The 21,858-nt window shown below is 41.5% G+C and overlaps 1 protein-coding gene across 2 annotated transcripts in view; it reads left to right on the plus strand.

Annotated features, from left to right (window-relative positions):
- LEF1 (lymphoid enhancer binding factor 1) overlaps positions 1 to 21,858 on the plus strand; it is a 117,332-nt gene that overhangs the window by 44,755 nt on the left and 50,719 nt on the right. The gene's annotated exons all lie outside the window — the stretch shown is intronic.

The following is a 21,858-nucleotide window of genomic DNA, read 5'->3' on the forward strand; positions in this document are numbered from 1 at the left end:
GGACCACAAAGCCATTAATTTGCAAGAAAACAACTAGGAAAAAAACCCTTATTTTATCAATAAAGAAAAGATCTCAAAGGTCAAAGATAATATTCATGACTGGGTAAAAATTTGTGGTATGCAGCCAAAAGGGCACTTATTAACAGGATAATTTATAGCCGTCAATGTTTACAATAACAAGAAAACTAAAAGGTAGAGCAAAAACAGGGTAAATTAAAGAGTGACTGAGGCTTGAGGAGTGACTGGAGTGCGGTGCAGCTGTCCTTTGCTGCTGGCAGCCGTCAGCCCCTATGTTTTGAGGAGCCCTCATAAATTTGTTAGACATCAGTCAGGATCTTGCTTAGAAAATGTTATTCAGGGAACCATACTGTGGCATGGTTGCCTTGCACTTGGTATCCCAATTCTTTGTAAAGAGTATAAAAAACAACCAAACAAAAGCACTCAGCAACTTTTTTTTTTTTTTTTGGTGGGGGGGGCAGTACTGGGGATCAAACCCATGGCTTCTTATGTGCTAGGCCAGGGCTGTTACCTCTGAGCTACATCCCTAGCCCTGGGACCCTGAAAGTAAAAATGAATCAGTATTGCAGGTTTAGTTTAATATATAGATGATCAAAGTGTGATCTCTGAACCTTTGGGGTCCTTGGACATTTTCAGGGAATTCATGAGCTCAAAACTGTCTTCATCATAATAGTCAATTTTTGCCATTTTCTTTGTGTTGAAATCTGTACTGGTTGTAAGATGGTGATGTAGTATAAATCATAGCACCAAGTTAGTAGTAGTATTTATCACATTCTTCACTGTCCTATGCTGTTGCTTTAAAAAATGCTAGTGTCACTTAGTAAAGTAGCAGAAGTATTAGTTTTATTAAACCCAGGCTCTCAGTACTTATCTTTTTCATATTCTGGTAATGAAATGGGAAGTACTTGTAAAGCACTTTGTGGTATAGAGAAGCACCATGGTTGTATCCAGGAAAACACCCATGGGATTGAGTTTTTACTTTGCGGAATGATTGACATTCTTATCAAAACTAAATGAAGGGCTGGGGCTTGGGCTCAGGGGTAGCGCACTTGCCTGGCCTGTGTGAGGCACTGGGTTCGATTCGCAGCACCACGTAAAATAAATAAAGGACTATCAACAACTTAAAAAAATAAAAAATTTAAAAAAAACACAACTAAATGAAATAAACCTGCTTCTTTAAGGAAAACAGTTATCACCAAGAATAAAATTCAGGCTTTCAAGCGAAATTCAGAATTTTGGAAATCTTGTATAAGCTTGATAGCTTTTTTATTCTTAAAGACTCATTTCTTATGAGATCCATGGTGATTTTACAAATATAATTATGATATTTTATAATGAATTATCAACATTTGGGAGTCTGCATAACTCAGTAGAGCAACATTCTTCAAGTGGTCAGGGCTAGTTACAAAATCATGCATGGTGAGAGATCCACTCAACGTGCAGGATAGACTCATGGATTTTAATGCAGCACAGCAGGAAACATTTGCTGACATAGTTTCAGATTCTGCATTGCAGCCAACCTTTAAAAAATTATTGCTTTGTCTGGTGTGGTATCAAAGAATATGCATATCTTTAAAAGCTATTATATAATCCTCTCTCTTGGAATAACGTATGAGGCCAGATTTTCTAAATATCCCTTACAACAGATTTTAGCAGAATCAGATATGAAGATCTAGCTGTCTTAAGCCAGATGTGAAAGAGATTTTTAAAAAATATGTAAAATGGTGCTATGTACTTCCCATAAACACACATTATGTTCTCATGTAATGAATTTATTATTACTGATTTTAAACAAATTAATATTTTAAAACTTTTTCAGTTTAAATTTCAAATGTTCAATGTTGATAGATAAAATCCTCATAAATAAAAGCTCTCTGGGATCCTTCACAACTTGAGGAGTATAAAGAGATCCTGAAACCAGAAAATTTGAGTACTACTAGATCAGTGTTGTGATTTGAATATGAAGTGTCCCCAGAAGAGTTCCTGTGTTGATTCAGGAATGTTTGGAGTTGAAGTGATTGGATGGTGAGATCTATAACCTGATCAGTCCATTCTTGTTTGAACAGACTGCATGGTTAACAGTAGGCAGGTCAGGTGTGGTTGTACAAGGAGGACCACTGGGGGCTTGCCTTGGGAGAGGTGCATCTTTCCTGTGACATCTTCCCCCATCTCCCTGCTTCCTGACCACCATGAGATGGGTGGCTTTCCTCCACCCTGCCCTTTTGCCGTGATGTGCTGCCTCACCTTAGGTCCACAGCAATGGACTAAGACCTCTAAATCCTGCGCCCAAATAAACTTTCCCTCCTCTAAGTTGTTGTTGTCCAGTACTTTGGTCCCAGCGATAAAAAAAAAGTTGACTTATAGTAACTTAGACTTTTAGGAAAGCTTTTCCCTAAGACTTGAGGCTGCCAAATACACAGATAGACACACTTCTTTTTATTCTGAATGTTTTGAGCAACAAATCACATCATCAGTACAATCCCAGATTCTGGAATTGGCACAGCTTTTGAGTTTGTTTTTTTTTTTCCTTCTTTTCTATGTGACAGTAAAACTAATTTTAAAGTATGGGGATTCTTACTGTCATTTTGTACATGGGTACATGGCTATAATATTGTTTTATGATTATTTACATAGTGGTAGAGGTTGGACCCAAAGCCTTGCACATGCTAGGCAAGTGGTCTACCACACTGCTAGCCCCAACTGATATTCTTAAATGACAATTTGAGCATTATAGATCTCAGCTTTATCATATAATAATAATAATTATTATCATCATCATCATCATTATTATTTTGGTGCTGGGGATTGAACCTGGGGCTTCTCACGTACTAAGCATGCACTCTACCATGCATACCACATCCTCTCCATTATGTGTTTATAAGTAGATTCAGAGATTTCCCGAGTGAACGTTTATGACAACAGTCATGTCCTTAGCCTCCCCCCTGCCCTCAGTACTGGGGATTGAATTGAAGGGCATTCTACCACTGTGCTACATCCTCAGCCATTTTTAATTTTTATTTTGAAACAGTGTCTTGATAAATTAAAGCAGGCTAGCCTCAGATTTGCAATCCTCCTGCCTCAGCCTCCAGAATCACTGGGATTATAGGTGGTTGCAGTCCTTAGCTCTTACTCAATTAAAACAAAACTTCAGTTTGTTCAGACAAAGGAACTCAGAAATAGAAATGATCTATGGTAAGTGAAGGGGGAAATATAGAGAAAATTTTCCTTCGTTTTCTGAGAAAACAAAAACAAATGACTTCAAACCCAAAGCTTGCTTTTTCTCTTTAGTGTATAGTACTCTGAGACCTGGTATTGGGCTTCTGTCTTGTTCCTGAGAGTTGCCTTTACATCGACTGTCATCACTTTTCCTCTTGACCTCTGGACCTCAGAATTATACAGAACACAGTTGGGAAGGATTAGAGAAAAAAGAAAATCATCTTACCATGTATCCTTAATACTACAAGAAAGTGGGGGGAAAACCACATTAATACTATTAACCCCACTTTTAAGCAGAATTTGTCTCTATAATTTATTTATATAACTGACCTGTTCAGAAGGCAAAATAAATAGAAAAACGTCAACTCCAATCTTCCTTTTAAAATTTGATTTAGGTCTAAGTTACTAATATAATTGATCACAAAGCACATGCATGATGTACAGCTCCCTCACAAGGCTGCACAGCTATTGTGTATACACACACACAAAAAAAATCTGTTTGTGAAAAAGTAGCATGAAGTTTTTACTTCAGCCAAAAACAAGCTCAGGAATGGATTAGACCATAATAACAAATGCATGTAAAACAAAACCCAGAAAACAGGTCTGGTGGATGTTGTGTGTTGCACTGTCTCATTAAAGAAAATGAGTCAAGATTGATCTAATTAACTCACACAGATTCAGCACATTTCACCCGCTGAAGCAGTGGCCCTCTCCTGCCTGCAACAGCTGTTTGTTTAAATTGTTTGCATGAGTCATTCTGAGAAAGAGCCTTTAAAAAAATAAGTAAACAGACTATTTGAAATCTTTGTCTTCTACCTGATAATCATCTAGGAGAAGCATTGTAATTATGTACTACCAGGAGAGTCCCTGGCCTGAGGCCTCTCTAAACCTGAAGCCAAGCAGTCTTATGGAGAGGTATAGAAGAATTGTCCTTTGCTTTGTCACTCGCTGGCTGGACAGTGCCTCACCAGTCTTCCGCCTCCCTGCTAGTTCAGCTGTGGCATTGCACTTGCCAGTTCACAGTCGGCCAAGCTTCGTCTTGGGCCTTTCCCACAGTCTCACAGTCTTTTCCATGTGAAGGATGTGGAGGTTGACCACCAGCAGATGGATTTGTGTTGAGTATTTTTTGTCATTTTTTACAAAGGCAGAAATGCAAATTTGTAAGCATAAATTCTTTGCTACCTTCTGAATTAGCAAAACGTACTGGTAAGTTTATCTCTTAAAAATGATACAGTGGAAACAAAAATGATTGTTTCACTCTTTTAACATGCTTGACTGGAACGTGGGCTTTGGTGAAAGAGAGTTGGATGTGACTCCTCCTCCTACCATTTATGCTGTGGGATCCTAGGCAACTCATTTAATCTTTCCAAGCCTCCTCATTCTCCCTCCTTTAAATGGGGGTAATGATAGCCATCTCCCAGGGTTGTCATTGGAACTGAACATTTATTTACCACACTACTTGGTCACAGTAAATGCCCAGATGGTAGTAATAGTAATTGTGGCCTTTATCACTGCTAATATGAAGTTATATTTCACAAGTGCTAATTAAGCCCTGCTATCTTCCTGAGTTGGTTTCCTTATCTCTGAAATGGGGAGGTGGTGGGTGAGCTCCAACAGTCTTCCAGCTGGACATGGCCAGTCAGCCTGAGCCATCCGCTCAGGAGCTTGGCCCAGAGGAGGGTCCTTCACACACACCCTGGTCCCTCCCCACTCACTTCCCCTTGTCTGCACAGCTCCCCTGGCCAGTCATCACTCCACAGGAGGTTGCTTGATCAAAGCCCTGGGGAGGGTCAGGCATTTCTGGAACCAGGACACTGGACTGGCCATAGGGGCGTCCCTTCTTGCATATTGTGCTGCAGCAGCTCCAGCTTCAGCAGTCATTTCTAGGAACCGTGTTCTGAGAGCTGGGGTGCGGGGGATTTCAGAGAAGACACCTGTTTGGGGTCACTGTCAAAAGCTTTGTTAAGCTCTTGTTTTCTTTTGGGATGTGCAAAAGGTGGATGTAGAAAGATAGGGGTCAAGTCTTGTCATAAAGATGGTCACAGTATAGTCAAATGGAGCATCCATCAAAAATGTCATAAAATATATAATCAAGGAAAAATTTACAACATTTTGAGTAAAAAAGCTAGATTTTTAAAACATCACAGGCTTTTGTTTTTAATAAATGGGTGTGTGAAATTAGATAAAAGATTGGAGAGAAATTCATCTCTTACAGTTGGTTTTTTCTGAGTGGTAGTGCAAGAAATTTTGTTTTTTTGAATTTTCTAAATGTTTTACATGAGTTGAGGTCTAATATTAAAAAAAAAAGAAGTATTGTTGGGTTTTTTTTTTATGTTGTTGTTTTTTGTTTTAAGAACAAAATTTTCAGGAAAAAGGTAACCTCTTCAGAGAAGAGAGGAAGTGTGCGTGTGGATTGTGTGCGGTGCCGCCTCGTGGTGAGGGCTCCTGTTCTTATGCACTGCCACCCTTGAAGACTTGTGGGCTTGACGCTGTGAAAGCACCTGCGCTGTTGTATGGATTCACTGATTCCTCTTCACGACTTTGTGAAGCAGATCCTGGGATGGTGATGATGATGAACTTGGTACCAGGAATTGAACCCAGGGGCACCTAACCACGGAGCCACATCCCCAGCCCATTTTTATTTTTCATTTGGAGACGGGGTCTTGCTAACTTGCTTAGGGCCTTGCTCAATTGCTGAGGCTGGCTTTGAACTTGCAATCCTCCCGCCTCAGCCTCCTGAGCTGCCAGATTTACAAGCACACACTATGGCACCCAGCCCGTATTCTTATTTTATAGGAAACTGAGACACAGGGGGGTGAATACAGCTGGGGGTGCATCACCAGTGAGAAGCAAAACCAAGATTCAGACCCAGGCTGCTCTGACCCCAGAATCTACACTTCCACCACGCACTGCTCCTCCTTCCCTGAGCTAAGATTCCAATTAACCCTCAGAGCAGCAAGTGGTCGAGTTGAATTTTGTATGTGCAGCCCTGGTGAAGATGAATTGGGGTACCATACTCAGATGTCTTTGATACTCGGATACAAGGCTTCTTGGGCCTTTTTCCCTTTTTCTGTCACCTGCATCTATCTCGTGTTCCCCTATCCTCTTAACAGTTTGGACCCTAATCCAACTCCCACACAGCCACCTTTGATACCAGCTTCTACCCTAATATTACCTGGGAATCAAAATCTTTTCCTGGGTATGAGCATAGCATTGAATCTATTGGAATCAAAACCTCTATTTTTCTTGTGTCATAGTCAGGGACTTCAATTTTCTGTACAAAAATAGCTTTCGATAATGGCTCCTTAGTAGAGGAAAGAAAGCAAAGAGGAATGGGCACCCCTGCCTGCCGCCTTCAGAACACAGGTCTCACACCTGTGTGTGCATGTGCATTATAGGCAGACATCGTAACCTTTGTGGGCCTCAGTTTCCTCTTCTGTTAAAATGAAGCACTGAATTGGGTGACTCTCAGGGTCTCTCACTGCTCTGATTCTTTGAAAAGCCTCAGTGTCAAGTTTTTCCATTAGATTCCTTTTTCTGTACATGCCAGAAGCATAGAGTTAAAATTACATATCTCCACAACAGCAGCTCCAGAACTCTCTTCCTGTCCAGCTTTGGCCAGTTTGTGGTGATAGCATTCATCTGTACCGTGGCATAAGTTTCTAATTTACTTTTGATGGAAAGAGCTCAGAGTTACCGATTCTTGGGTTATTAGCAAACTTGGGTCTAGAAAGACATCTTCAAAGTGAATTGATGTGAAATAATATTTAAATAGAAATTTTCTTAGGGTTATTTGCAGAGAAATGGCATGGGCTCATCATAGCACCGAGGGAAGGGTAGCCTCCCAACAGTAAACTGAGTTATAAGTAATTTCTCTTCGTCAGGTCCGTGTACTGGCTCTACTTACTTCCATTCTTGTCCTCAGGTTGATGGGTTCATAAGACTGTGCCTTGGTATTTTCATGGCCAGAAGATAAGAAATTTCTGTCTCCAACACAGGAATGACGTGTGAATGGAGTATATGGAGAGGAACCTTTAGTTGAAGGCTTTTAACCTAAATGGACAATAAATTCAGCCTCTTGGACTCTTCGGCTGTCTGCAAGTTGAGTGGGAACACAGTTCACATATCATTTTCCTCCTGTCCCTTTCTTCCTAGGCAGGCAGCCACCTGCCCTCACCATGCCCCAGGACTGCTGCCTGGGATGACTGAATCCTAGGCAAGTCAAGGGCCCGGGTCTTTGGAGTTTCTGCTGATGTCAGCGCTTCTCCTTAAACCCATGGACAGGTAGTTCTTAACCTGCAGATCTGGTTCAATTTGACATAATTGGACAGCCCCTGACCCCAGTCGTGACCTCCCCTTTAAGCCCTTTTCCTTAGGCAAAGTGTTTTCCTTGCTCTTTGGTGTCCATCACTCATTTTGGTGCTCTCTCCCCAAACATTAAATCCTGTGTCTTTAGTCCATGGATTTGCTCACAGGCCCCCAAATCATGTCCACGCTCAGAGCGCACGCTTGTTTCCACATTACTCTCGGGTGGTTTCCCACAGGGTTCACCATTGCACACTGCGTCTTTGTTGGTTTCTCACTGTGACTTTTTCCTTTTAACACAGGACCTGGGAGTGGGGGTAGTTAGTAGTGAGAAGCTTCTTTCTGCCATACCAAATTCTGGGCGAGCCCAGTCGATGGTCCACATGTTGCTAGATTGACACCTGCGGTGGTGATGGTGTTCGTGTGGTTGTTGGCGTGCAGAACGCTTGGCCTTCCTCCCTGGTTTGTAGCTTGTTTACCAAGTGGACAGACCATAGAAGAGCAAAATCTTGGAAGTTTTTCTTTTGTGTTTTTTGTTTTTCCTGAATTTTAAATAACTCTGGTCCATTATAGAATCACATGCTTATAACTACCAACTTAAATTTGCTGAATTTCTGCAGTGAAGAGAATGGTTTTTGATAACTTTTAATAAAAATAGGGCCCAAGATTTTGAGTAATTAAAATTTCCTAAGTTTCTCTAACACATTTGCAGTTAAAGAAAAGAACAAAAGCTGGAAACCAGATTCCTTTTAACTTACTGCCTGTCCTTCCTTTGTCTTCACATAGTGTTGTCCTCTTGTTTGTTTTTGAGTCAGGGTCTCACTAAATTGCATATGTTCTTGGCCTCTGTTAGTTGCTGAGGCTGGCTTTGACAGTGTGATCCTCTTGCCTTGGCCTCCAGAGTCTCTGGGATTACAGGCATGAGTCTCTGCACCCAGCCTTTTTGGTTTTCTTCATTGAGTTTAGGGGCCACAGCAAAATCTTTTACAGGTGAAAGCAGAACAAACCAACTTTCAATCTGGTTCTCTTTTTTTTCCCCCATTCAAAATGACAGTGGGTGTCTGAGTGGTAGTGGCCGGCTGCTACCTTGACCCCGTGGCAGAAGCCTCTCTCATATATGCCTATGACTTCTCCGAGGCCCTGACCTCCCAACACCTAAGTGCTGTTTTGCATTTGTCCTTCCTCTTCTCTGAAAGAGTGCCAGGGAAGTCCTGCTGAGTTCTTCGAACAGCAGACTGGTATTTTAACAGCTCTAATGCAGACTTGGTTGGGGGTGCTTATGATCTGTGGCAAAAACAGGATGTTTTAGGTGAGCCTTGCTGTACAGGCAGTGGGCTTGTGGCAGGGTGGGGGCTCCCTGACTTTGGTCCCCACTCTGCCCCACCCCACAACAATTCACTTTCTTTGTGTTTGGGTTTGTCACCTGACTCATCAAAGGACAGTCGTTTGGTCATTGTTCCTTTCTCACCTTGACACACTGGGCTGGACACACAGTTCCCTTAGTGCAACCCACGTGGCTCTCCTCTGTGGTACGTGCTCATGGCAATGCTTAGTGCTCTGGACCTCTCCCACATTCGTCCTGTTTTCATCAAAACCTCAAGTCTGATTTCCACATTGAGAGCTCTGAGCTCTGCACAAGGCATACGACTAAATCCATTGGCCACTCTTATTTCCTCCCTTTTTTCCCCCAGAGGTGCTGGGACTAGACACACTCTCCACCACTGAGCTGTGACCCAAGGCTGCGACTGCACTTCCCAGGCCAGCACCTTTCTTGCTTCTCATGTCTTCCTCCACATCATCCTGTCTTCATTCTCCCTTCACTTGCGAAGACAGGGTCAGGGCTGGAAATTTACATGGCAGTTACAAAAGGAAGAAAAATACCTTTTGCAGACATCTCTTTCTCTGCTCTCCTAAGGTAGGAGTTGTGGGGACTGTAGGATGGCCTGGTCACTGCAAGGTGGCCTAACCATCAGTGCAGTTTATTGGATGGGTTCCCGGCTATGCTCAGCAGGTGTTGCTTTCAAAATTTAGTCACAGGCCTGTGTGCTGCAGATCAAGATAAAAATGTAGTTCTGTGAAGTTGTCACTGCTTTAGATGCATTCAGGAAAAAAAATCAGTGGGGTTGGAAGGCAGGCAGGGACAATCACTTCCACTTGGGCACAACTTACAGGTAGACTTTCTTCATTAGATCTTATAAGTTTTCTTCAGATCACCAATCACAAATAATCTTTTCTTTTTCCTTTTGGTTGTTCGGTGTGCCCTGTGGAATTTAGGGACAGTTGTTCATTAATCCTTTGTTTTTGAAAGACTTTGAAGAAATTACTGTATTTACCCAGTTGCTAAGTAATTCAGCATATTGAAAGATGACCCATCTTTCCCTCAATTTAATCAATGCTCAATTTCACTGAAATGCTGCAAAATGAATTGTAGCCCAGAGTCTAGACGGATTTCAGAGATGTTATGGGTATGGGACCCTCCCAAGGTTTGCAACGATATGGATTGCTGTATCCCTACTAAGCGCTAGGGCTGTGAATTTCACACACATTTTCTTCAGTTCTTACCATATCCCCCTAAGGTATCTCCAGTTTACAGTTGAGGAAGCAGAGGTTAGTACACAGACAAGGTTTGCAAAGGAAGCAGGGCCAAGATTTGAACCCAGATGGTCAGTCTTGCCCAGCAGGAGGCCTGCAAGCAGCCCGTGCTGCGGGAGGACATGGCAGCTGGGATGGTGTCCTCAGCAGAGTGCTGAGTGGGGCACTTTAGGAGGGCCAAGAAATAAAAATTGTTGATATGTCTGTCTGTTTATTCAGGGAAGAATGTCTCCTTTGAGTTGTTTTATATGCCACTAGCACAAGTTCATTCTCAAAGCCAATTGTAACCATCCTATTAACCATCTTTTAAGCAGCAGACAGACCGTTGTCTCACTAGGGACAGATTGAAGCTATTAAGTTGTAGAGAGTTAATGCCTGTAATGTGTGATGCTTAAGAAAAATTCTGACTTCAGAGACATGAGTATAAAATAAAGAAATGTGTTAATTTTAGAAAGTGAAGACATGCTGGCATAGAGATTATTGTAATACATAGCGACTCCTGTTGCTGTACTCAAAACAGCAGAGATAGAAAATCTTAACAATTAAGTATTGTTTGGAGGATGTGAATTTTCTACTTGGAAAACTGTTCAGCCAGCAGTGCTACCTGCTTTTCTTCCTCATCTCCCCTCCGCATCAGAGGCTGCTGGCCCTTGCTGAAGATTAACGGTTGAAGGAAGAGCAGTTCTGTGCAGATCCTCATTACTTTCCCTTTCACACCCCTCCCCCACTAGACTTTAAAAGTGATAATTGCTTGAAATATTGGGAGAAAGTAATTTGTATTGGTAAAGCTCCGGTGAACTTCAAACGAATCTGTGTCCTCTAGTGGTGACTTCTTTTTAATTATGGGGCTGGGCAGATGTGTGTTTCTGTGGACCTCAGCACCTGCACCCTGCCCCCATGATGATGGAAAATAACTTCTGGGTTTTCAACACTCTCTCTGTGTGTGTGTGTGTGTGTGTGTGAGAGAGAGAGAGAGAGAGAGAGAGAGAGAGAGAGAGAGATACTATAGGAGGCCATGGTTTGGAACCTCAGAGGATATCTTAGTATTCAGGACCCTAGAAGTTTGAGCTTTGTTTTCTAGATTAAAATTGACATTAGTCAAAAGTAGTAATATACTAATGCTTCTTGGCTTCCATTCTTAGCACTTCACATAATCTTTATTTTTAACTCTTACCATGTGCCAGGCACTGTTCCAAGTGTTTTGCAAATATTAACACATGTACTCCTCACATAGCCCTTGAGGATACTCCAGTTGTTATTCCCATTTTTCCAAGGAGGAAACTGGGCACATGGTGATAGAGTGATTTGCCAAAGGTCACTCAGTTGGTAAGTGGCATAATAATGACGTTAACACCATGGCAGCGTGGCTCTGGAGTTTGTGCTTTCTGTTCTGGAAAATGCCCTGCCCCTCTTCAGTTTTAGAAGCCTTTCTAGAAGACTGCAGCCTCCAGCAAGTCAAGAGCATTTAGTTTTCAGTCTGTTAATAATGGAAACAAATTGAGCACCAGGGGAGTGCCAGGCTCCAACACCAAGGCCTAATATGGATGGCCTTATGACGATCGTTCTTCTTGCCTCCTGTTTAATTAGTTCTTCTACACAGGTGCTAACTCAAATGTGCCTACAGATTGCATGCCCACAGCAGATAAGTAGTTTCTAGCAGATTAACGAATTACCTTTGCCTGCCAAACTCCTTTGTTAACAAAACTATATCCTTAGGTGGAAATGTTAAGTTTTGACACATCTGAGTTTTCTTGCTAAACTGATGACACAGGAGAGACCCATTGAATTTGATACTTGGTCTGAATCCAATCCTGTATTCCTGGTTGAAGATAGAGTTGACTTACGTGTGTTTTCTATTTTCTAATTATCTGTAAGATCTTCACTTCAGATTCTTCACAATGTAATTAAAAGGGTTAATAGGGGTAGAGAGCGAGGGAGGAGAGGAGAAATTTGCAGTGAAACAGGGCTTGTTTGCTTATTTTCTGTTTATTTGTAAACCTCATATTTAACTGTTGATCCTAACCCACAGCAAAGTGTACCTTGTAAATAGGGGACCTGAGAAGCTAATGTTTTTTTATTGGTTTCACAGGTGATCCTAATTTACTACTTGGGAAAGATCTGGTAAAATGAGCAAAGAAAATACCTTTCCAGTGCTTGAGGGCGTCTCCTGACAGTGTGGCTACTCTTGCTTTGATGCAGCCGTCTCCAGTTCCAAGGCTATTGAACATCTCTGACATTTTAATGTAGTTTATTGCACACATACAGAAGAAAAGCAGCAGTCTTTATCCATGCCATGTTTTAATCTGCATTGCAAAAACTGAGTTCCCCCAAAAATATCATTAGTGCTGTACCTCTTAACCAGGTCAGATTGCAAGGAGAAAGGGTTTATGATGAATGAGTCAAATCTAGAAGAAGTCGAAAGTGAGAAAGAGGTGCTGTGACAAACTGATTGCAGATAAGACAATGGTAAAGGAAGACCTCCTCATACCTGTACAGTGTCATAGCTCGGTTCAAACACTCATCTCTTGCAAAGCACCTAAAGGTTGATATGGAAAATCTGAGCAATCTGGAGAGGAAGCCTCAGAGTTGAAGCACACCCTCATGAAGCTGTGTATCAAGGCCAAGGTCCCTTGCAGCTGCATTCCTTCCAAAGGATGGCTGGGACTCAAGGTGGAAACCTCCATCCCTTTCTTGAATTAAAGTGAAGATGAGTCTCTTATCATGGCTGGCTTTGCCTTTCCCTGTTATTTCCCTTCCTAGGGGACCTGCTCCCGTTTAGCCAGCTTAGCGCTCAGAGTTGTGCTCTCCAGGGAGCTCCTGCCTCCCACTGGAGGAGCCTTCTTGTGGTAATCGTGCCTACCCTTATGTTCCTGTCCTGGGTTCTCTGTGTGGTGTTCTTTCCCTTCTTGGGAACAGGGTCCATGGCACTGAGAAGCAACAGGGTGGTGGCTAGGAGTGAAGCAGTCCTCCGTGACTTCATGCTAGTTGGAGGCAAAGATGCTCCCCTCTCTTCCCTTCAGTGTACCTAAAGTATCTCTGAGTGTGTGTGTGTGAACATATTCTCTTCCCTGCAGCAACATGGGAAAATGCTATGAAAAAAACAAAAACAAAAAACCTACCCGCGGGTCTAACTTCAGCGGCCATCCAAAAATAAGATTCAAAGTATGCAGTTTCTTTCATGCAAGGCATCTCAGATAGCATGGCCATTTCTATTTTTCTCCAAATAAGACGTTTTCTCTGATTATAAGAGTGTGTAATATTCTAGGCAGAAATTTTTAGAAAATACATCAAAGCATATGAGAGAAATACCACCCATCGTCTTATAAGTTAACATTGTGGTTAACGTTTTGGTGTATTTATTTCTAGCCCTTTTTCTCTTTGTAGTTTTTTTTTTTTTTCATCACAACCAAGTCTGTTAAATCTGTATTAGCTATAAAAACAGAAACTAAAAAATCCCCTTTTCTCCTCTGGGTTCATGCAGTCCTTCATGTTTGCCTGCAGAGGTTACTGAGCTTGGCCCTTCTTCCAAGGCGTGTTTGTGTGAACAGAAATGATGAAAGTCATGGGAGGGGGTAGAGAGGGAGTTATCCAAAGGTCCAGGTCCTTTCCACCAGGATCAGTGGGCCCTTCTCTCTCAAGAGGCCCGTGAGCTGCCAGGGTTTTCTGTGCTCTCCAGTCATGCTCAAGTGACCAGCCAGTTCTGGGTGACACAGCTCGTGTCTCATTGGCTGTCTGATTTCTCCTCCTCCTCTGTCTTTACATACTTTTCAGCCTGTCTGCTGCCTCTCTGAGCATCCCCCGCACCCCCCCCCAAAAAAAAAAAACCCCACAAAGGAATATAGATGTGTAAGCTCCCATTCATCAGCACAGAGAATGTTTTTTTTTTTTTCCATGATCATCTAATGTCATTGTTTCTTATATATTTTTAGCCGCTTGCTCAGATTTTGGAAAAATATATAAATTTCTGTGACTAATCTTTGAAACATATCCACAATTGCTAGCATTATGGAGCTCTAGGATGGTCTGGAACCAGAAGCACTGCCTTGGAGTCTGGCATTGATTCTACCAGTTGGTAGCCCACTGACCTTGTATAAGTCACTTTTGTTAATTTTGTTGCAAGAAACATCAATTAAAAAAAAAAAAAGAATTATTTACATGGATGTATAGTAGTATTGCTGCTGATTTGCTTCCACTGCACACTGAACCGGAAGAGCTCATCAGCACTGCTTTCCCATCTGCCTTCCCTGTGCTAGTCCATCCGGGCAGCCTCACTGCTCTCCTGAACTTCCCACTCCCTGACAAGTCCAGAGCATCACACAGTTGTGCTATCTCCTCTGCCTCCCCAGCAGCACTCATGTTTGTGAACATTCTTACCATCACTGCCCTCCTTTCATCGTTCCCATCTCCTGCCTAGCCTTTCGTCTTCCAATTGCCTGGTTTTGCTTTTAACATTCCAGATTATAGTTATTTGTATGTTCGTCTTACCTCCCTGAGTAGGTACTCTGTTCCTTGGGATTGGTGGTGGGATTTTCCTTATCTTTGTTCTTTCCTTCCTTACTCAGAAGACATTCATTGAAGTGTTTATTGAGTTGGATAGACTCAAACTGAATTGATTGGATGATTTAATCTCTCTGAACCAGATGTGGGCTCACATCTGAGCATTTATGACTGGGTGGTGGTAGCTTGGAGTCCATGTGGGACACTGGATTCTGAGTGGCAGCATCTGGAGCTGGATTGCAGACCTGTTAGCCTGGCTTCTGAACACCGTGCTCCTCGTTGGCTGACTGGAGTAGTCAAACCCTGCAGAATCCACTCTGATAAACTGCTTTGTTCTTGTTCACTTGGAAGTGGCAGTTTTCCCTCTTTGATATGAAGTAAATGAGCATCCCATCTCAAACCCATGAAAGGAAGAGGCAATGGGATCGTAACCACAGCTCTGTCATATGAAGATTTTGGCCACATCCTCAACCGCGCGACCAGCACGCTAGCTTCATACTAGAGGGTCTAAGCATAGAAGTTAACTAGTGGGATCAAAATAAACACACATAAACTCAACTTACCTTTTTCTTTGACCAGGTCTGAGATGGCTCCCCCTCTGGCTCCTGCCTCGAGCCACCCAGTGGGGTAGCGAGGTATACACAAGACACTAGCAGGAGAGAGAGGCAAGGCACACCAGAGAATGGCCTTTTATTGGGGAACAAGGAATTCAGGGGGAAATTCCATCCAATGAAGGTCGAGGGGGACAGCATTCCAAGGTCGGGGTCAGTGATTGGTCTCAGTGTCAATGGTCAGTCACACCCCCACATTGATGGGCTCTTGCACCTAAAAAGGGTGGGGATTAGTTCTGACACAGTTTAGCCGGAACGCCTCACGCCAAGTCAGGGAGGTGCCCAATCACGTGCGAGAACGGCTTCCCACAACATCCTCTATAGAGAAATGAGAGACAAGATTGAAAAATTTAACTTAAATTTATAAAACACATGATTTGAAACATTATTGAAGTTAATTTTGAAATCATTTGGGAAAATGGAAATATTTAAGAAAAAAATTATTGAAATTCTAAGAGTGATTTTAAATGTTTTATTAGAACTTCATAGTCCTCTTAAGGAGTGGATATCACATTGAAGTGGATTCTTTGTGCACTTTTTAGTTTAAAAAAAATGCTGTATTTACCAGCCATTTTGGTGCATGCCTGTAGTCCTAGCCACTTGGGAGGTTGAGGCAGGAGGATCACAAGTTCAAAGCCAGCCTCAGCAATTTAACGAGGCCCTAAGCAACTTGATGAGACCCTTCTCAAAATAAAAAGATAGAAGGGCTGGGGGTGTGGCTCAGTGGTTAATTGTTCCTGGATTCATTTCTCAGCATAAATAAATAAGTAATTAAGTAAGTAAATAAATGCGGAAACTTTTTTTAAAAATGCTGTTATTTTAAAGTATAGGAAAATAGAAACCATAGTCCTAAGCATTCAGTTAAATATGTGTAATTTCCAGGTTATTGATGAAAATATGATCCTGGTAGCAAGCCCAGCAGGATGCCCTTGCATGTCTAGGTTTAGAGTCTACAAGGAGTGTTCCCTTCAGCAGCCATGGCACATGCCCACCTGTCTACCTGACAGCCCCAAGTAAGCTGAGAACACAGTGCTGGCTCCCAGAGATTGGAGGATACCTGGGTCAGCACATCCGCTCCTTCAGGCAGTGTGCTGGCAGGCCCAGGGGGTCAGAGTGGTGGAGCAACTCCAGAGAGCGCCCAGGAGGAAGCAGCAAAGGGAGGGGTGGAACTGCCTTTGTGCCATCACTGGGACAGGCCCAGGAAGGGGGGAGGGGGGAGGAGAGCCCCTAGACATGTCATCCATATGACATTGTGGGTGCCATCCATGTCCCTAAACAAGGCATGTCACACTTTGGCTGAGAGTTGTCTCTAATCCCAGTTGCAGCCTGCTGAGGTCCCCCCGTCATCACTGCATATAAAGTTACGAGGAACACAGTGAAATGTCACCTGGGTTTGCCTCATACATTAAGTTTTCCTCGTTTAGTCCATATTCATTTTTCACCTTTAGATTGTTTCTTAAAAATCAAACGTGGTTCACATAACTAAAACTCACCATTTAAAGTGTGCAATTCAGTGTTTTTTAAGTATATTTACTGTTACATAACTGTCACCACTATCTAATTCCAGAACATTCCCATTACTCCAAAAAGAAAGTTCATATCCATTATTAGTCAGTTTCAATTTCTCCTGCCTCTCAGTCCCTAGCAACCTTTTATCTACACTGTCTTTGGATTTGCCTATTCTGGAATTTTATATGAAAAGAATCATATAATATGTGGCCTTTGTGTGTCTGGTTTATTTCATTTAGCATGTTTTCAGGTTTATCTGTTGTGTGTTAGTATCATTTCTTTTCACAGCCGAATAATATTCCATTGCATGTTTATACCACAGTTTATTTAACTGTTCAGTAGTTGATGGACCTTTTGGGGTATTTCCACATTTTGTTTATTATGAATAATGCTTCTGTGAACATTATGTTTAACTTTTTGAGGAACTACAAAACTGTTTTCCTGTTTCTTTTGAATTTTTGAAAGCCCTAAATACCAACTAGTTTTATAAAAATTGAAAGGACAGAGGGGCTCAACAAGTTAACTCATTTGGTTGTGAAAACAACTAAATTATTAATAAGCAGAAGGGGGAAAATGTCACATCATGTTAAATGAAAGAAAATATGTATATTGATTCATGGCATATCACATTTACAGATTGAAGCTGGATTATATAGAGTGGGTGGAAAAAATGAATTCCTATAAATTCTCTTAATAGACACATTCAAATTCTGATGAAATAAGGTTGAATTATTTTTTAACAATTAGCAATTATAGTCAAGGTTGGCAAGATTATCTTGAGCATTGTCATTAGTTGGAAAAGTTGGAAACCTAAAGAAAGACCATTATTAGCATAAACTGGAGCATTAAGGAGAAAGTAAAAAACAGGCACATAGATTCACCCTTAAAACGATGATTTTTTTGTTTTATGGATGGGGTTTACTCAGTATGGAAGAAGAATAGCTTACGGTCTTTCCTGCATCATTTTGGTTTGGGAACGGTGAGACTTCTGCATAACTTATTACTACTCGTTGGCTTGTTCAAATGATACTGTCTAACCATCTGTTAGAAAAACACAGATGATGAAGGTGTTTTAGGAGGAAGGGAGGCTTGTGGAAGTTCTTGCTGGTCTGGGTATTCCGTTGCACGTATATACCACAACTTGTTGATCCATCAGCTCAGTTGACACCTGTCACATCTGCCTCTGAAGCCTGTGGCTGGCTCCAGCTCAACTCCGAGACCTGCGTAGTGAGAGGGGCTCTAGGGCCCTGCCAGAAATTGGGCTGCATCATAGTTTGGTGAAAAGAAGACAAAATTGAGTTCTCGTGTTTTTACTCTACAATTTTGGATTTTTTGAATTTCGTGTTCTTCTCTGAAATACCTTAATTAGTATCTTCTTACTGAAGGATGGCGAAATTCAGATGAGACATGGTGTATAAAAACACTTTGTAAACTAATGTGAATGTGGGGTTTTTTGTTATGGTTCAGTTATGGTTTTCTTCCCAAAATATCAGTCTTTCCTTGGGGTGGCTTCCTCATAGCTAATGAAAGCTGCCAACAGTGTGTTACCTTGAAACAAAGTACTTAGAGAAGACCAGGAACCCCGATTCCTGGAAGATGGCAGGACAATTCCTCCACAGTTGCTGTATACAAGTCTTGGGGCTTAGACCCTGAAAATCAGTGCTCTCCACTCGTGGGAGATGTCAGGCTAGATTTCCTGTGCCTCTGCAACCAACTCCGGCAGCTACCATCTGTCTCTTCCCTGGTCACAGGCTTATCCAACTATTTTTGTTGGTGAAGGTTAATTTAGCCTTGGAGACTCAAGGCAGGTAGATCCTTGCACTGGAAGAAATCTGATTAGTAATATTTCTATTTTTTTTTTTTTTTTTGTACCAGCAATTGAACCCAGGGGTGCTCGACCACTGAGGCACGTCCCCAATCCTTTTTCTTGTATTTTATTTAGAGAAAGGGCATTGCTCAGTTGCTGAGGCTGGCTTTGAACTCTCCACCCCCCTGCCTCAGCCTTTGGAGCCAATGGGATTACTGGCGTGGGCCACTGTGCTCGGCCTGATTACTAATATTTTTAATGATGTTTTAAATTCTGCTGCTTACATCTCTTCTGTAAACTTTAATGATATTACTTCAGATTACCAGTGCTCACGGGCCACCAAACTATTACCCACCATCAGCAGTACATTATTGAGCCGTCTGAAAAATGATTCTTAAAAATTTAATTGACTAATAAGTCATTTCTGGCCATAGGCAGTTTTTTCTTTTGCTCTCCTGACTTCCTCCTTCCCAAGTCACTTTTAGATGTAGTGTCAGAAAGAGAGCGTGCTAGTGTTCAGAGCTTTAGAACCCTTGGGTTCTCGGGGTCACTGGAGCTGAAAAGGGCCCTGAAGGGCCTACTCAGTCCCACACTATGTCATTTGTTGGTGGCAGTGATCCAGCGCTCGGGGGTCACAAAGGCCAAGTTTTCGCACAGGGTCTTGCCTGCCCATTCTTCTCACTTGCCTGTACCTTTTTGCTGCCTATGGATGTGGATCATTTCAGTGTTTCTTGGCCCTCAGTATTTATATTTTTTCCCACTTTCTGGATAAGCTTACGTGGCCAATCATCCACTGACCTACTTCCATTCAAACACCATTAAAATCTTGAAATTCAGATAGAGCAGCTGATACATATTAGGGAAGTAAATTGAAATATCCCTTCAAGTATTAGGGTGGACAATATTGTAGCATAAGAAAAATATTAATTTGGGGTATTGGGGATTGAACCCAGGGGTGTTGTACCATTGAGCTACATCCTGAGTCTGTTTTATTTTCATTTTGCAACAGGGTTTTGTTAAGTTGCTGAGGCTGGCCTTGAACTTTGATCCTCCCTTCTCAGCCTCCTGAATTGCTGAGATTATAGGCGTGTACCAGTGCGCCCAGTGGAAAAACATTCTTGCTTGAAGGGATCTCAGTAAGAAAGCAGAGATTTCTTCTAGGCAGAGGTCAATAGTGAAGCACAGGGATTCAGAGGACTCTTTGAGGTCATTATAACTGTTTCATCAGATTTCAGTTACATTCATTTGGTGTTCACTGAAGTCATACATGTTGACTCTGGTAAAAAATACTCTCAGTGGAGTAAGTAAACTTAATGACTTCTGTCATTCCAAAGTGGAATTAACATTGTATTTACACAGTGTCTTACCGTTTGCTTAGGGTGTTTCCATGCATGATCTTATTTGATCCTTACACAAACTTAGCCAGGGAAAATGCTTACCCATCTTAGTGAAGAATCTGAAACAGAAAGGGTAAGTCATTACCCAGTGCACATAGCAAGTAGCAGGCGGGACCCAGGCCTATAGACTTGAAATCCAGAATGCTATTATTTTCTTAAGAACCAGGCTTCTCTTGCAGCATTGGTTGAGAAACCCAGGAAGAGTATTGTTGGAGTAAAGTGTCTGGAGAACTAACATTCTTGAATTGGCCCTTGGATCTTTTATTCTTTTTTCCAGAATCCAAAATTGGCATTAAAAAAATCCCTAAACCAATTTTCATATTCCATAGAATGAACTGATTATGTTTCTGGAGGGAATGTATGTGGAACAACAGAGAATCTTTCTCTTTTTTTCATATTTAGCCCCATGCCAGGGTCTTGCCTATGGCCTGGACAGCTGCCCTCTGATATACTGCCCCATGTTGAAAGCGGCATTCATCCATTCTTCAACGCACATGTGAAACTGTCTCGATTGTTAGTTTTTCCTGTGTAAAAATCATTTCTTAGGGATAACTTTCTAAAATCATTCCATCAAGTATTTTATACTTTTTGTGTGCATTAACTATTTTTTTTGAGAAGTTAAAAAAAAAAAGGAAGAAAAAGCCCATAAATCTGCAGATCTCTTCTCATTGCTGTGAGCTGAGCTCCTTCCACCCAGTGACTCAAACCTACTGCTGTTTAGGCCCATCAGCAAGGAACCAGGCAAAATAATTACTGACTGATGGCCGCACATCCCTCAGCGTCAGCAGGAAGTGGGTCATGAATCAGGTCATTCTAGATCATGCAAAATGACCATCTTTGAAATTTCTCATTCTGAAATGGTTTCAGATAAAGATCAAGTTTGTGGTTCTTTTGCTTGTCAAAGAGAAATAAGAAAGGGAGAAAAAGAGTATTTCCCTAGTAATTTAGGAAGGGACTATGTATTTGCCAGTGGTGTGCTGTTACATGTTTAACAACCAAACAGCTTTGGGGAGAAGGGACTTTTCACATTTGCCAATTTCCATGGTGTAAATAATCCCACCATGACCAATCTCAAGCTACCAGCCCGTAATAACAGGCTCTCAAAGTACCTGAAAATCTTGCAATCAACTCTCAAGCTAGAACAAGCCAGCTCCAACACAGTATGGTAATTTCAGGGTCATGTAGATTGCTTTTGGGAAAGATATGTAGGTCAGGCCTTCAGTATCTGCCTGGAGTTCATTAGCACATTCCCATGAAGAAGGATGGAAATGCAAAGTAAAATTCCGGAAGGAAATTTCCCACTACAATAAATGATGCAAAATGTAGTTTATCTTTGATTTTTGTATTCACGTAAGTGTTCCTTTCACTAGCAAAGAATAATATTGTCATCTTTGCTACTATAACTTTCCACAGGATATAGAAAGTTTCTCTTTCATAATACATAAAGAGAATTGAAAGTCTTTTAAAAAGATTTTACATTTTGCTTCCTCTTTTTGTACCATTGAAACAAATGTTTTCAAGGAAAGTTTTCTAGCTTGACTTATTTCGGCATTTAAAATGGATCAAAATGTGAAAAATTATGTTGAACCTGATTTATGTAATCTGCTTTGTCATTTTAAGTTTTCAACCTCAATTTCCGACTCATTTCAGGACTTTGTTTTTTAAATCCAAAATAAAAGGTTCTTTTTCCTTGACTCATACAAATATGTCCTGTGGATAGTGATGTCTTACAGCACTGTTTTCACTTGAGATAAGCTTTGCTTTTTCTTTCCAAACAACATATGGAATGGGAAAGATGGTTGCTACCAAGGATGAGTTCATCAGTAACTTGTGATTTTAAAATACCAATACACACAATATGTGTGTATTGGTATTTTAAAATCGAGCTGACAAGTTGAAGAAATTA

This window comes from Spermophilus citellus (genome assembly GCF_964194105.1).
Source record: "Spermophilus citellus genome assembly, chromosome: 8".
Taxonomy (NCBI): Eukaryota; Metazoa; Chordata; class Mammalia; order Rodentia; family Sciuridae; genus Spermophilus; species Spermophilus citellus.